Source organism: Daucus carota, chromosome 8 (assembly GCF_001625215.2).
Source record: "Daucus carota subsp. sativus chromosome 8, DH1 v3.0, whole genome shotgun sequence".
In the NCBI taxonomy this organism is placed as follows: Eukaryota; Viridiplantae; Streptophyta; class Magnoliopsida; order Apiales; family Apiaceae; genus Daucus; species Daucus carota.
The window spans coordinates 19,640,616-19,655,499 of NC_030388.2; the positions used below are offsets into that span (position 1 = coordinate 19,640,616).

General features: G+C 32.8%; 1 protein-coding gene and 1 long non-coding RNA gene across 4 annotated transcripts in view; both read right to left on the reverse strand.

The window, feature by feature from the left end:
- Positions 1-220: 220 nt before the first annotated feature.
- Positions 221-14,884, reverse strand: part of LOC108197804 (uncharacterized) — a 36,003-nt gene continuing 21,339 nt past the window's right edge. The window contains exons 2-7 of one of the 2 annotated variants that reach the window (XR_010286388.1): positions 12,734-12,832; positions 12,230-12,343; positions 2,855-3,398; positions 2,497-2,606; positions 1,218-1,316; positions 221-830 (exon numbers count right to left, since the gene is read on the reverse strand). The gene's annotated coding sequence lies outside the window, so the exon portion shown is untranslated. Of the gene's footprint in view, positions 831-1,217; positions 2,315-2,496; positions 2,607-2,854; positions 3,399-12,229; positions 12,344-12,733; positions 12,833-14,884 lie in introns of both variants that reach the window. The other variant, XR_010286386.1, reaches the window with a different exon arrangement.
- Positions 12,846-14,833, reverse strand: LOC108197805 (uncharacterized). Of its 2 annotated transcripts, none has more exons than XR_001802094.2 (4): positions 14,511-14,833; positions 14,288-14,333; positions 14,002-14,054; positions 12,846-13,834 (listed from the first exon to the last, which is right to left on the reverse strand). It is a non-coding gene; the product is annotated as an uncharacterized LOC108197805 (long non-coding RNA). The 2 variants fall into 2 exon arrangements; XR_010286389.1 differs by having other exon boundaries at positions 13,953-14,054.

Below are 14,884 nucleotides of genomic sequence, written 5' to 3' on the forward strand. Positions count from 1 at the left end.
AGATCCTTGTAAAATATCTGAGAATGTAGTGCAGGTTCTTCACATTAACCAATTACTACTTCAACAAACTTTTGGAGTTGTAGTTTCCTCTTTACCAATACTACCTTATGAGTGGAAAATTGTTTAAACGTTTCATTAGTGATTTCTTGTTTAAAATTTCCTATGCAAGTTATAGTGTTCCTTTTCAGACCAGCCTTGTATTCACTGTAACAAAAAGCCCTAAAGATGTAAATAAAGCCCTTTAGGTTTGCAACTAGTTAAATTAAACTCACAAAGGTGAACATGCTACAAACAAAACTAAATCAATTCCATGAAGCTAGTCTATACACCTTGCAAGGTGAAGAGGCTGGAGATGGCAGTAAAAGCAATGAGGATGAGATGGCAGTAAAAGTAATGCAGGACTAATTCTGAGTAGAATGTCTTTTTGGTGGTTCTACTGAAGAAGGGTAAACTGAAAGTTCTTGAGCATGCAGATTGTCCGGAGACATGTTAATCCATGCTTATGGGGCAGCTGACAGCACAGACAAAGAAAGGAACTTCCTGCAAGCTTTTCCTGGTTCCCCTCAACCACAATTCCACACATTTACACAAAGATTTAAGTGTTCATCAAAATCGACAACTAGTACGCTCCAAGTAATTAAGAGTTTAGGTCGTTTATTTCATCAGTTCTTCAAGCACAGTTCAGATTCGGGGTAAAGAACATTGTAGAGCTTACTTCTTGCACATGTAACATTGTTGCGCTGCTTAGCCAGCAGCTCCACTGCCTCAGAACAGCCTCCGCAACGACAATACTCTGTCTACCTCTTTTGTTTAGAGGTTGTTTCATTTTCCTGCCAAGAGAGAGTTGAAATAGGATGTCAGCAGAATTAGGTAACCTTCCCAATTGATTCAACCATAAATGAACTTTTACTAAGCCAAAAAAGAATAAAACTTCATTCAGAAGAGCTCAATTAGACAAAGCAAATACACAATAAATTTATAATGACATGCAATTGAAACTTTTACATGTGCAGACTAATTTGAATTATATTAACCCATTTCTCTTTACTTGTTTTAGTTCATGACATCCAATTTAAATGCCAGAAACCATATGACCAGCTGCTTATTCATTCTGAGGATGGCACGATGGGGTGAATTAAATTTGAGGAAATAAGACACATAGCCCTGCAAAAGCATTTTGAGAGAAGCACAAACAAATATGAGCTATGAGGCTTAACCTTTCACAAAAGCAAGCTGCAAATTGTCTCTTGGCCAGAGGGCAGGATACTGTTGCCGCACCAGATTAACCTCAACCAAGCTAGATATTCGAGCCTAGCCTGAAAGGATGCAGAGGGAATCAGAACTGAAACGATGCATATAGTCCAGGGTAGGATCAATATTTGGGCGGAAGAGGGAGCTGAAAAGTCATGGAGGTCGCAAAGGCATGCAGTTCCCAGGGAAGGGAGGGATTGGAAGCGAAGGGGTGCAGAGGGTAAAAATATCATTATACATAGAACAAATTTGCTCTATTAAAATGTGAAGTTCTCATACAATAGATTTAGTAGATCCCCTGCAACAATGTATTTGAACCTTGAAAAAGGGATTTGTACTAATCTATTCCAGGACTAGCTAGAACCGACAGTTAAACACTAATGATACAGTTTAGACAAAGCACTTGTACTTCTGACAGATGATCCAAAGTTCTAACTTATATCAGACTATATCAATGGAATGGATAAGATTGGAATGGATAAGATTGCGCGAAAAGTAAGGTACATTCGGCAAGTAGTTGTTAGTGTGTCATCATATATAAACGACTTTATTGAGTGAGGTTTCAGCAACAAGTTGGTAAATAAAGTAGCAAAAGATATGTAAAATTCAGTAAATGGTACAAATAAGAACTAGTAGGAAAATACAACAAAAGTTGAAATTTCAGATAAACATAAAAGAAACTAAAACAGCCACAGGACTAGTGCAAAGACAGAAAGGATAAATTCAACTACACAAGTCATCTGACTTCTAAATTAACTTCAAGAAAAATATTGCACAAACACATTAATCTTCATAGAACTCAAATATATAAGTAACGCAGTAGCTTAAATTCTTTACCGGAAAATGAGCAGCAAGGAACAAACTTCTGTATTCTATTCTACTTGCTTTCAAAAATCAGGAATATTAATTGACAAACATTGTAACAAAAACTAGTAAAAGTGTTGCAAAATCAAAATCAAAAGTAGTCTATCATTCTTGAGTAGTTGACCGATGAGTAAAAAGAACCAAACTTCAGTATTCTCTTATATTTCTTTTAGAATTCCTGAATACCTTGAAATTCCATCTGCAAATTAACAAATTCATGTATCAAAAATGAGTACAAATGCCACCAAATGCATATTAGTACAAAAATTGTAGAAGTGTTATTGCGAAAAAATTCAGTCGAAGTATAGGCTTCCGTAAAGAGGCAGATAAAAAAAAACGGCAGGAGAAATAATATGATCAAACATTCACGACCAGTGTTACCAATTTTGTATGTTCTTGTCATTGATGGACTTCGGCTACGCCATTTACTTTGCTCGCTTTGAAACCTTATCACCAACCTCCTCTGCCGCACGTTTATTTTCATGTTTAACCTATTACCAATAAATGTACTTGACCAAATAAAAAAATTATAGAACAATATTAAAAATTAAAATGGCAATGCAGTAAAATGGCAATGCAGTAATAGGTACAAAATCGACCAAGTAAAAAGTGTTTAGGACTCGGCCTCAAAGACCATCAAGTTTATTCTTCAAACTATCTTTCTCCTTTCAAAGACACCAAATTTCAATCTAAATAAACAAAAACAAAGAGGAAAAACAGAGAGAGGGTCTTCCAGTACCAAAATAGATGAAGCAGGAACGATACGATTATCAGGATCAGAGTCCAAGTTGGGCCTTTCCTCTATGGGTTCAGTACGAGTATGGTCCTCTTGAGGGGCAGCATTGAGAGGGAATTCAAGTTTTTTTCCTCATCTTTAGAGGAATTCTCCTTGCTGATTTTGGATTCTTCTTCTGCAATGGTTTCATCAGAGTCGGAGTCGGACAAGTAAGACGAGTCAGTGGAGGAGGAGTCATCGGAGAAATGCCTCTTAGTGTAATACAATCTGACTGGGAATGGTTCTAGTGCATTGCTGTCATCAAAGGCCTCGTCCGCAGTTTCAGGAAGTTTTTTCTCGGTTTGAATTTCTGATTCTTCTCCCACAATAACTTCAGAATCGGAGTCAGAGTCAGAGTCTAAAACGCTAAAGGAGCCAGTGGAGGAGTCACTCGAAAATTATCTCTTAGTGGGATACAGTTTCACCGGAAAGGTTTTCACCTTACTATAGTCAAAGGGGGGTTCATCGCCATCAGTGACAATAGTTTCAGGTTTTTCTACATTAGTTCCTACACATAATTCAATTATCCATCAAAGTCCACAAATTTAATTCATAATTGTACCCGTAAATTCACCTTTGCAAATTTATTACTAGCCTGTGGCAAAAATTCAGCCTTTTCCGATGGATGTTTATTGTTGTGTTCTGACATAAACAAGTAACGAATTCATGTAAAACTACATAATGGGCTTGGATTCAAACAAAGCATAAATTGCATAATATATATAACTGCGGGACCTTTTTTTTCAAAAACTACACTGGCCTAGCCCTTGAGTAGTTCCGCCTGCAACTCATACAACATAATAATAATAATAACAATACTATTCATTGTCTTACAAATATATGTAATTCTCACTCCACAAATCTTGGATTATGCTCCAACTCATAATAACTCAATTTGATATAATTATTACTCTTGAGAGTCAATACAACATAGTTTCTGAGGAAATGCAAAAGAAAAGGAAAATCTCCTCTTATTCTTATTCTTAATCCACTAGCTCTGATTTTCTGCTTTCCTTTTCCCTTCTACCTTTATGCAAGAGAGGGTTCTCCTTTAATAGCAAAAGGTGTAAAAAATATAGCAAGGGTGAGCATCGACGACACTCAGCAAGTCCAACTCTTTACCATCAAAGAAAAATAAAAACAAAAGTTTTGTTCTAAATTTCACTGCACTCTATGAAGGCTCGACTTCCACTAATCAGAATATTATTTAACAAAATATTGTTGGATTTTTGTTTTATAGAACCAATAACATAAGAATATATTTGTGAAATCTTTTTATATCTTTAAATATTTAATATTTAAAGCAGATGAGAAAAAAAAAAAGCTGCAGATAATGTGTTGGTTTTATTGATGTGAAACTCCTAGATTGAATGACTATATTTATTGAGATAGTCATAAATAAAATTAAAGCTGAGGGAGTTATATTTATTGAGAACACATTATATATAGAGAGGCATATTAATTTGTATGTGATGTACAAGAAAAGCTTCTAAGTTTTCTCACGACACAAATGCTATACACAATTATGAAATCTTGTTCCTAAGTAATTAGGAAGGATACCAATATTGCTAGTTGCCATCTTCATACTTTGTTGTATCCTGCAGGAATAATTTCGCTAGTAACCTCTTAGCAAATTGTTAAACAATTGGGGCGAAATAAATCCTTAAAGAAAGTGATAGTATCACGCCTCAAAGCAATTTGTTCTAATTATTTTTGCAGGAAGTTGGTGTTCTAAAAGTTCCATCTACCAATTGTTCGGTCAACAAATATGTCATCTCTTACTCTAAAGAAAGTCTAGTACAACGACAACCTGTCAGACTGTTTAAGATATGACACTTTAGAATGCTTGTCTCCGCTTGTACTATAAGCCTAGGCATGTTCAACTCAGGCTTCTAAAGCAAAATGATAACACACTGACTAATTAACACTTACAACTCTGTCTCTCTCAACCATGGTCTGAGTTCACAGAATTCCATGTTGAATTGTAAGAATCAAAACTTCCTGGAGGATTCAGAAAGAAATAATTTTAATAAAATTCTCAAACTACTCATCAAGACATATCACCAATCTTCTTGATAATTACACTATAGACCAGTACAATGGATTAAGTAAGAAATTTAAGTAATGGTTGCTGGACTTGAACAAAATTTTAATAAAATTCTCAAACTACTCATCAAGACACCAATCTTCTTGATAATTACACTATAGACCAGTACAATAGATTAAGTAAGAAATTTAAGTAATGGTTGCTGGACTTGAACAAAATTTTAATAAAATTCTCAAACTACTCATCAAGACATATCACCAATCTTCTCGATAATTACACTATAGAGCAGCACAATGGATTGAGTAAGAAATTTAAATAATGGTTGCTGGACTTGAACAATAAATCTAACAAATAAATAAAATTCTTAGTATCTCAAATGATGAGACTATTAGACATTTTATTATTGATGAGTCATGTCAACCACGTTTAAAGAAAATAGAACTGGTTAACTATTTACTTCATTAAAAGGAGGTGTTTTGAATAAGTGGGAGCATTTGAGTATCTACTACTACAATTTGCCCTAGGCACCGGTTAAAATCCGACGTGTCTGTAAATTTTGATTGATGTCTTCGTGCCTGATCTTAAATGTATGGCCTTTAGACACCGGCTTATAACTGATGTCAATGGTACAATTAGACATTTTTTTCCAATAAATTTGACGTCTTAAGCTCAAACATGAAAATATATTGCAAGATTTCAACTTGAATAATGCATTATAACAAGTTATAGAATCCCTTCAACACATACATCATAATGTATATTAAGCCATTCTGGAACTCTCCGCTCAAACCCGAGAAGAAACATATATTAAATAAATTGCTCAAGTATTATAATTTGGTTGCAAACTAGTTATAGTATGTTATGTAATGCTATATCCATGTATTACAAGACATATCTCAATTCACAGGAATATATTATTTAGGCATGTACATCTACACATAATAATTTATTTACATGGAGCAAACATTTTTTTTCCTTTGCAACTAACTGCTTCTGAATCACGCAGTGCACATACAAGTAGAACTCTATATATTGTGCAGCAGGCATGGCATCACATGTCAAATTCTACATTCCAACAGCTACGATGTTACAGTCTCGAGGATAAAATGCTACGAAGGTCGGTATTGGTGGAGTTGACATGAATGTAGCCATAACCTACATATCAAGACACATGATAAGTTAAATAAGGGTATGATACTCAAGGGATTAGTTGCAGAGTATATAAGCATATACACCTTGTAGGTGAGTATATTGAACAATGAAACTTTTCCGCCACAAGCAGACATGATATAATTAGAGTCATTCTTTATTAGGGTAATGCAGGGACAAGATTTCTGGAGGTACCTGCAACATCATTGGCCATAAGTAAACCACTACTTGGCTTCCATAAATGTGGAAGTTCTTTAGCGGTGGCCTGTAAATCCCCAAAAAGATCATGTCAGGTCCTCCAGATATGTCAAGTTAATATATATTTTAATAAAAGAAATGAAACAAGAGTAAACTGTATATTTTTCAACACCTGCAACATCATTGGCCATATATAAGAAATGAACATATTCTGATATCACTTGTAGGGTAACTAGTCATAATCCCAGAACATGATATTGTTCATTTTTGGGAGAATTACATAGATTTGTCTTTGGACACATTTCAAAACTAACATTAGATTTATTTATTGTTTATTAATTTTTAACCACATTTCTCACAACAAAGGTTAGATAAATGTTTTTATTTAAACTATTGGTTCTCATAAAATCTCATGGTATTCGAGAAAGGGATTAAGAAAAATTAGGGGTGAAATCCAATATTGATATATCCAATATACAACGAATGCTTAGTGATGAAATAAGATGGTGGAAATGTTAGGGGTTGCTTATTTCAAGGGATGCAAAATATCTATGATATATACCTATGACACACACATATATAAATGTAAACTAAATAGGAAATAGAAGAATGAGAGGTTTGTGGGGCCGGTTATGGATCCCCCAGTGGGCTTGGATGGGGTCAAGGGGAGATGAGGTGGTGCCTTGTGTGAGAAGGTTGAGCCTATTGGTACTCTTTGGCATGTATTAGACGTGCTGAGAGCCTGAGACCCATTTGAAACGGGTTTTATTGGGACCGAGTTGGATTTGGTGGGCCAAAATGGGTCTAGTGGGGACTCATGTCATAAACAACAGTTTTTCCTTTTTTTTTTGTTTGGTTTCTATTTAATTAGTTTTTCTTTGACTATTTGGGTATGTAAGTAAATCTTGCCTCACACACAAAATAAAGAGACCCTCGTCACCGACATCAATTCTAAATATTCAATTCCTATGTATTAACTATATTCTTGTCGAATCAAATGCATAATAAGATTAAGAAGTCGTATTAAAGGAAAATTGTGTAACACGTATATGGTAATTGTTATCTACTCTAACACTAATTATTATATACTCTAAAACTACGAACCTTGAAGCTAAGAAATAAAAAAAAAAATATTACTCAGTATGTAGAAAATATTTGTCATCATGTCAATAATCCATCTTTTTAAACTCACCGACCTTCATTTGTAATTTTGATTTATATATAAATCAAAATCAAATTCAATGTTTTGTAATTTAGCAAAAGCTGGAAACTCGAAAGTTTCAATTAATCAAAACCAAACAATAAATGTTTAAACAATAATAAGAGACGAAAGTATGATACTATTGTGTGATAATAAAAATCTAATATCATAACAAGTATGATGAACAATAACAAGTTAACTAATCTGGCAATGGAGATTTAATTACTAGTTACCTCAAGATGGAGTTCCCATGTTGGAGGCCCATCTTATTAAGCCCTTTATGATGAGATTGATTGAACCGAGGCCCGTTAGGGATAGACCGTATAGCCCAATTTAAAATTGCCCGTGAACGCTTTGTTTTTTTAAGTATGGGGACCTGAAGACGGAGCCAAAATGGATATGAAAAGGACATGCGTGTTTCTCCCTGGTTTTGCCCTACTTCGGCCGAATTCCCCAATTATCAGGCACACACCGAATGAAGTGGGGAAACACCGATTTAAATTAGTTCACGTTGGAGTATACGATATATTCGATTTGATACTCACAAGCCCTTATACAATTTTAATTAGTGAACCTAAGATAAGATTTACTTATTCTCAGATCCGAGGATAAATAGCAAGTGAGTAAATCACCATGAAAGCAATCATGCCCTCATCACATATCACCATTAAAGCAATTATGTCGAGTCAATAAAACTCATTATGCTATTTCTAATTGAATAAATATAAACAAAATTCTACTATTTCGCAATGTGTATATTGTTGGAAGAAATAATCTCACTCAAACTCATACAACTCAAATATCGAGGAAAGGAGGATTTTATATAAAAAGCATTGCTTGAAATGACATGACCACAAATGATATGGTACAAGGCTTTATATAGGACTCTATAGAAAGATCTAGATACTCGGTTAAATGCTAAAATCCAAATTAAAGGACTCACCAGAACTTTCTAATGAAATATATTTTTAAATATATCTTATGTAATTTTATCCCCATGCACTGATTTGGATTTTTAAAAAAAATATTTTCACGTTTTATTGTAGTAAATAAAGAATTATAATTTTAGAAGGATTTGTGAAAAAAATAGCTATTTTGTAGCTAAATTCCATGAAAATTTAGATTTTTTGGGCTATACCCGATTTTGATAGAATATATTTTTATATATATTGAATATGATTTTATTCTAATATTTAATTGTATTTTGCACTGATTTTTATTTATAGATTTTAATTTTTTATAGTAGAAAATAAAGAATTTCTAAGTTGAGAAGGATTTGAGCAAAAAAGAGCTATTTTTGGGTTAAAGGTTTTGGTATGTGTCATAAAAAGCTAATCAAACAGCTATTTACCAAATAGTTTTACAAGAAACCGCTAATTCAATCCGCTAGTCAAAACATCTATTTCAATCATTTAGTCAAAACATCTAATTGAATACGGTAACAGTTAAACGCTAATTCTCAAACAGGACCCATAATTGCTTAGATCTGTAGGGTCTTAAGTCTTAGTTTTATATGTGCCCACCAATTCACACTTAGGGAAATGGTTTGGTTCTCAACTTCAAAGGCAAGAAGATCTATATAAAAAATGCCATATACCAATAAAAACAAGGAAATAAGGTGTATCTCAAATTTAATATTAATAGGAAAAACAACATCCAAACTTCACAAAATATAAGTTGTGGAAGGCAGGAAGTAAAAAAAAACTATCAAAACCTAGCTAGAGGGTATGTTTCTATCTTTCCAAACTAATAATAAAACTAATTATCTTCTTTGTTCCTATCTCAAATAATAATTATAATTTTATTTTAATTAAAATATAAATAGAACTCAAAAATCAAATAGCATTCTAGTTAATATTCGTAGTTTTCTTTTTCCTTCAATTTACTCGCTTTTTGAGATGGTTTTATTATTGGACCCTTTCTGAATTAAAGATGATTTAAAAGGCTTCGTGTGGGCTATAAAATAGTCCAAATCTGACTCTCCAAACCCAAAATATACCCACAACAGTTTAGAAATCAAGTATAGCCAGTGTTGTAAAAAGCGCATTAAGCGGCCGATTAAGCGGCCGCCTAAGCGGAATCGGCCCTAAAACGCTTCGATTTTGTACTAAGCGGGATATTAAGCATTTTTGAAAATTAAGCGGACAATTAAGCGATCGTTAAGCGGATTAAACGGTAATTAAGCGGTCAAAATGATGTTGACTTGCTAATTTTTAAAAAAAAATAATTTTGAAATATTAATTTTTTAATAATATAACTATAATTATATTATAAAATTAAAAAAAAATATATTTTATCAAGAATATTAAAAATGCATATTCTTAACACAACATAATATTATTTTTAAATATATTAATATTATAACTAAATATTTAATTATATTTAATTAATCCGCTTATTGACCCGCTTCAAATCTCGCTTATGCGTCCGCTTTACCGCTTAAGCGCTAGAAGGTCCTCCTGCCGCTTAGAACCGATTTGCTCTTTTCACAACACTAAGTATAGCACAATAAATTTGAATTTCCATAGAATTTAACTCCAAAATATCTATTTTTCCCCTAATCCATCTCAAATTATTATTCCTTGTTTTCTATAATAAAACGTGAAAATATATTAAATAAAAATCTAAATTAGTGCAAAATGCAAATAATTATGGGAATTAAATTACATAAAATATATATAAAACTATATTTTATTAGAAAGTTCTAGTGAGTCATTTGGATTCTAGCATTTAACTAAGTGTCTAGATCTTTCTACCGACTCCTATATAAAGCCTTGTACCCCAAATCATTTGTGATCAAGTGATTTCAAGCAATACTTTTTATATGAAATCCTCCTTTTCTAAATATTTCAGTTTTGTGAGTTCGAGTGAGTTTCTGTCTTCCAACAATATATAGGGTGCAAAACTGTGGAATTTTGTTTATATTTTTTCAATTAGATACATCAAAATAGGATTTTTATTGACTCAACATAAATGCTTTAATGGTGATATGCGATGAAGGCATGATTGCTTTCACGGTGATTATTCACTTGCTATTTATCGTCCGATCTGAGAATAAGTAAATTTAATTTTCGGTACACTAATTAAAACAGTATAAGAGCTTGTGAGTATCAAATCGAATAAATCATATACTCCAACCTGAATTAATTTAGATCGACATTTCCCCACTTCATTCGGTGTGCCTAATAATCTGGGAATTCGCCGTAGTGGGGGGAAAACAAGGAGAAACAGTCATGTCCTCCTGACATCTATTTTGACTCCGTCTTAAGGTTCTTCTCAAATAACAAAGCATTCACCGACAATTTCGAATTCAGCAACACGATGTATCCCTAATGGGCCTCTATTCAGTCAATCTCATCATAATGGGCTTAGTAATATGGGCCTCCAACATGGTAACTTCTTCATGAGGTAACTAGTAATTAAATCTCCATGGTCAGATTAGTTAAGTTATTATTGTTCATCATACTTGTTATAATATTAGATATATATTATAACACAACATTATCTTACTTTCATCTCAGATTCTCAATCGCCTCCATCTCAATCAATTAGTACTACAAATTAAATGCTTTAATTATTTAGATTTATGACTTATTTCTTTGTTTTGTAAAATTCTCCTCTAATACACTTACAAAGTTCTTGACATTCGGAAATAAGTAAGTGGCATGAACTCTATTTTAAAATACTTCAAACATGAACACATTTATATGATTTATATGAGATGTATTACTTATTCTGACAAATGTATAGCTTGTTCATCGTATTTGATGGAATTTAGCCAAAAGAATTATTGTTTGATTTTGATTAATTAGAATTTTTGAGTTTACATTTTTTTCTAAATTACAAAACATTGAATTTGATTTCGAATTTTATATAAATCATAATGAAAAATGAATGTCAATGAGTGTATAATGATTGTACAAAGTACGTGGCTTTTTGTTTTATTTAAATTTTGAGTTGTTTTGGATATTAAAAATTTTGAATAATAAAAAGTCAAAAGACAGATTAGATACTTTGTTTAAGAATGTTAAGTATTTGTATTTTTTTTTAATATTCTTACTTTACTTTTGCAGCAAACAATTAAGAAAATGCTCCAAGACTGATTCATATACCTCTTTAAGGGTAATATAAACTACATCTTATTAAGTTTATGCAATATTTGTATTATGTATTATAAATATACAAATAAAATTCATTTAATCATTTGAATTATTGCATGCATAGTAACATTTATCGGATATAGATAATTTCCACAAGAACCTTTTTAAAAAACTTGAATTTAAAAAATTTCTTCCATTTGAAGGTGTTGCACATATTTGAATATGAAAAGATATAGTATAGGAATCACTATATCACTATACATAAGATATAATACACCAATACACACTAGAATATGGAATATATTGATGCACTTGGACACATTAAATTAAGACTTTCAATTACTAAGCATAATTGCTTTGATGGTGATCGATATGCAGGGAATAATATCTGAGAATGCAGCGCAGGTTCTTCACATTTACTAATTACTACTACTTCAACAAACTTTTGGAGTTGTAGTTTCCTCTTACCAATACTACCTTATGAGCGGAAAATTATTTAAATTTTTCATTAGTGATTTCTTCTTTGAAATTCCCTATGCAAGTTATCGTGTTCCTTTTAAGACCAGCCTTGTATTCACTGTAACAAAAAGCCCTAAAGATGTAAATAAAGCCCTTTCGTTTGCAACTAGTGATATAAAGCTTACTTCTTGCACATGTAGCATTGTTGCGCTGCTTAGCCAGCCTCCACTGCCTCAGAACAGCCTCCACAAAGAACAATACTCGGTCTACCTCTTTTGTTTAGAGGTTGTTTCATTTTCCTGCCAAGAGAGAGTTGAAATAGGATATAAGCAGAATTTGGTAACCTTCCCAATTAATTTAACCATAAATGAACTTTTACTAAGCCAAAAAAGAATAAAAATTCATTCGGAAGAGCTCAATTAGACACAGCACATACACAACGAATTTATAATGACATGCAATTGAAGAACTGTAACATGTGCAGACTAATTTGAATTATATTAACCCATTTCTCTTTACTTGTTTTAATTCATAACCCCCAATTTAAATGCCAGAAACCATATGACCAGCTGCTTATTCATTCTGAGGATGGCACGATGGGGTGAATTAAATTTGAAGAAATAAGACACATAGCCCTGCAAAAGCATTTTAAAAGAAGCACAAACAAAATATGAGCTATGAGGCTTAACCTTTCACAAAAGCAAGCTGCAAATTGTCTCTTGGCCAGAGGGCAGGATGCTGTTGCCGCACCAGATTAAACTCAACCAAGTTAGATATTCGAGCCTAGCCTGAAAAGATGCAGAGGGAATCAGAACTGAAACGATGCATAATCCAGGGTAGGATCAATATTTCGGCGGAAGAGGGAGCTAAAGAGTCATGGAGGTCGCAAAGGCAGTTCACAGGGAAGGGAGGGATTGGAAGCAAAGGGGCGCAGAGGGTAAAAATATCATTATACATAGAACAAATTTGCTCTATCAAATTGTGAAGTTCTCGTGCAATAGATATAGTAGATCAGCAAGAATATATGTCTGGCCTAAGGTTTGAATCCCATAACACAACTTGCAGCCATTAACCCAAATCCCATAAAACATTCTTTAATCCCCTGAAATAATGTATTTGAACCTTGAAAAAAAGATTTGTATGAATTCATTCCACGACTAGCTAGAACAGTCAGTCAAACACTAATGTTACAGTTAAACAAAGCACTTGTACTTCTGACAGATGCTCCAAATTTCTCACTTATATCAGACTATATCAATGGAATGGATAAGATTGCGCAAAAAGTGAGGTACATTCGGCAAGTAGTTTTTAGTGTGTCATCATAAATAAACAACTTTATTGAGCGAGGTTTCAGCAAGAAAATGGTAAATAAAGTGGCAAAAGATATGTAAAATTCAGTAAGTTGTACAAATAAGAACTAGTAGGAAATACAACAAAAGTTATAATTTCAGATAAACATAGAAGAAACCAAAACAGCCACAAGACCAGTGCAAAGACAAATTTAGAAATTGGGTATAGCACAATAAATTTGAATTTCCGTAGAATTTAACTCCAAAATATCTATTTTTCCCCTAATCCATCTCAAATTATTATTCCTTGTTTTCTATAATAAAACGTGAAAATATATTAAATAAAAATCTAAATTAGTGCAAAATGCAAATAATTATGGGAATTAAATTACATAATATATATATAACTATATTTTATTAGAAAGTTCAGCGTCGAACTCCATCTACACTTGTGCTATTCTCCTTTATAGCCCTGGCACCAATTTGTATAGCTTCAGTCACCTGCCAATATATAAAGTCAGAGTAACATAAATTATATATACTATAAGCATAGCTTTTAAACCTTAAGCATTTACTTGACAAGACAAGGAACTACACAAACATCATATATTTTAAGTACCAATATATTGAAAGAACCATGTGTTTGGATTTTAGTCAACAAACAAAACCTGTTTCGATGATTCCGCATCTGCAAGAGCTCTGATGAATTCATTTCACAAAGCTGGTCACAAATTTTAATACAATTAAAAAAGCAAACAACAAATACAAATTCAACACAAACCCTAAAAAAACACACTTAATTAGACATTTGTATTCACAGGTTTCTTAGCAACAGGCTTAGCGTGATAATTCATACAACAAAACATCCACTTAGTTTACATTATATGACACAAACAAAATACGTAATCACTCATAATTCATCCTAACAAATTCGAAAAACAGGCAAAATCACACCTTTCTTCAATGGCGTAGTAGCAACAACAGCTGGAGCTACTTTCACCTATAATCAAACGAAACCCATCAGCCTAATTACACATACAAACTCAAAATCCACATAGATACATAAACATACACAAAAACCCAGATACAAAAACACACACACACATACGCATATACATAGATAAATATTGAATTGGATGAAACAAAGAAAATGGTCTAATTAACAAGTAAAACAGACCTTAGAAGCTGATTTCTTGGAATATTTACCCATCTAAAGAGATAGATACACAGATCTGTGAGTAAAAGGGAAGGGTATAGAGGGGGCTTAAGAGAAAGGAGCCTCCTTTTAAAAAACCCTAAAATTGAATAAGATTGAGACAGAGAAAGTGTATTGAGAAGCCTACAATTAAACCTTCAAATCGAAACCCTAATAACTGAGAATGGCAATGAAAGCTTTCATTCAAGCAAGAAAAGAAGAGAAGTAGAGAATAAAGAGAGAAATCAGGGGAGAGAGGCGGAGATAAAGGATATTTTGGGCAGAGAAGAAGAGGGAAAACGAAAATTTGGGTTATGAAGTTAGGGGGAAACGAAAATTCCTGTTAAGAGGCATAT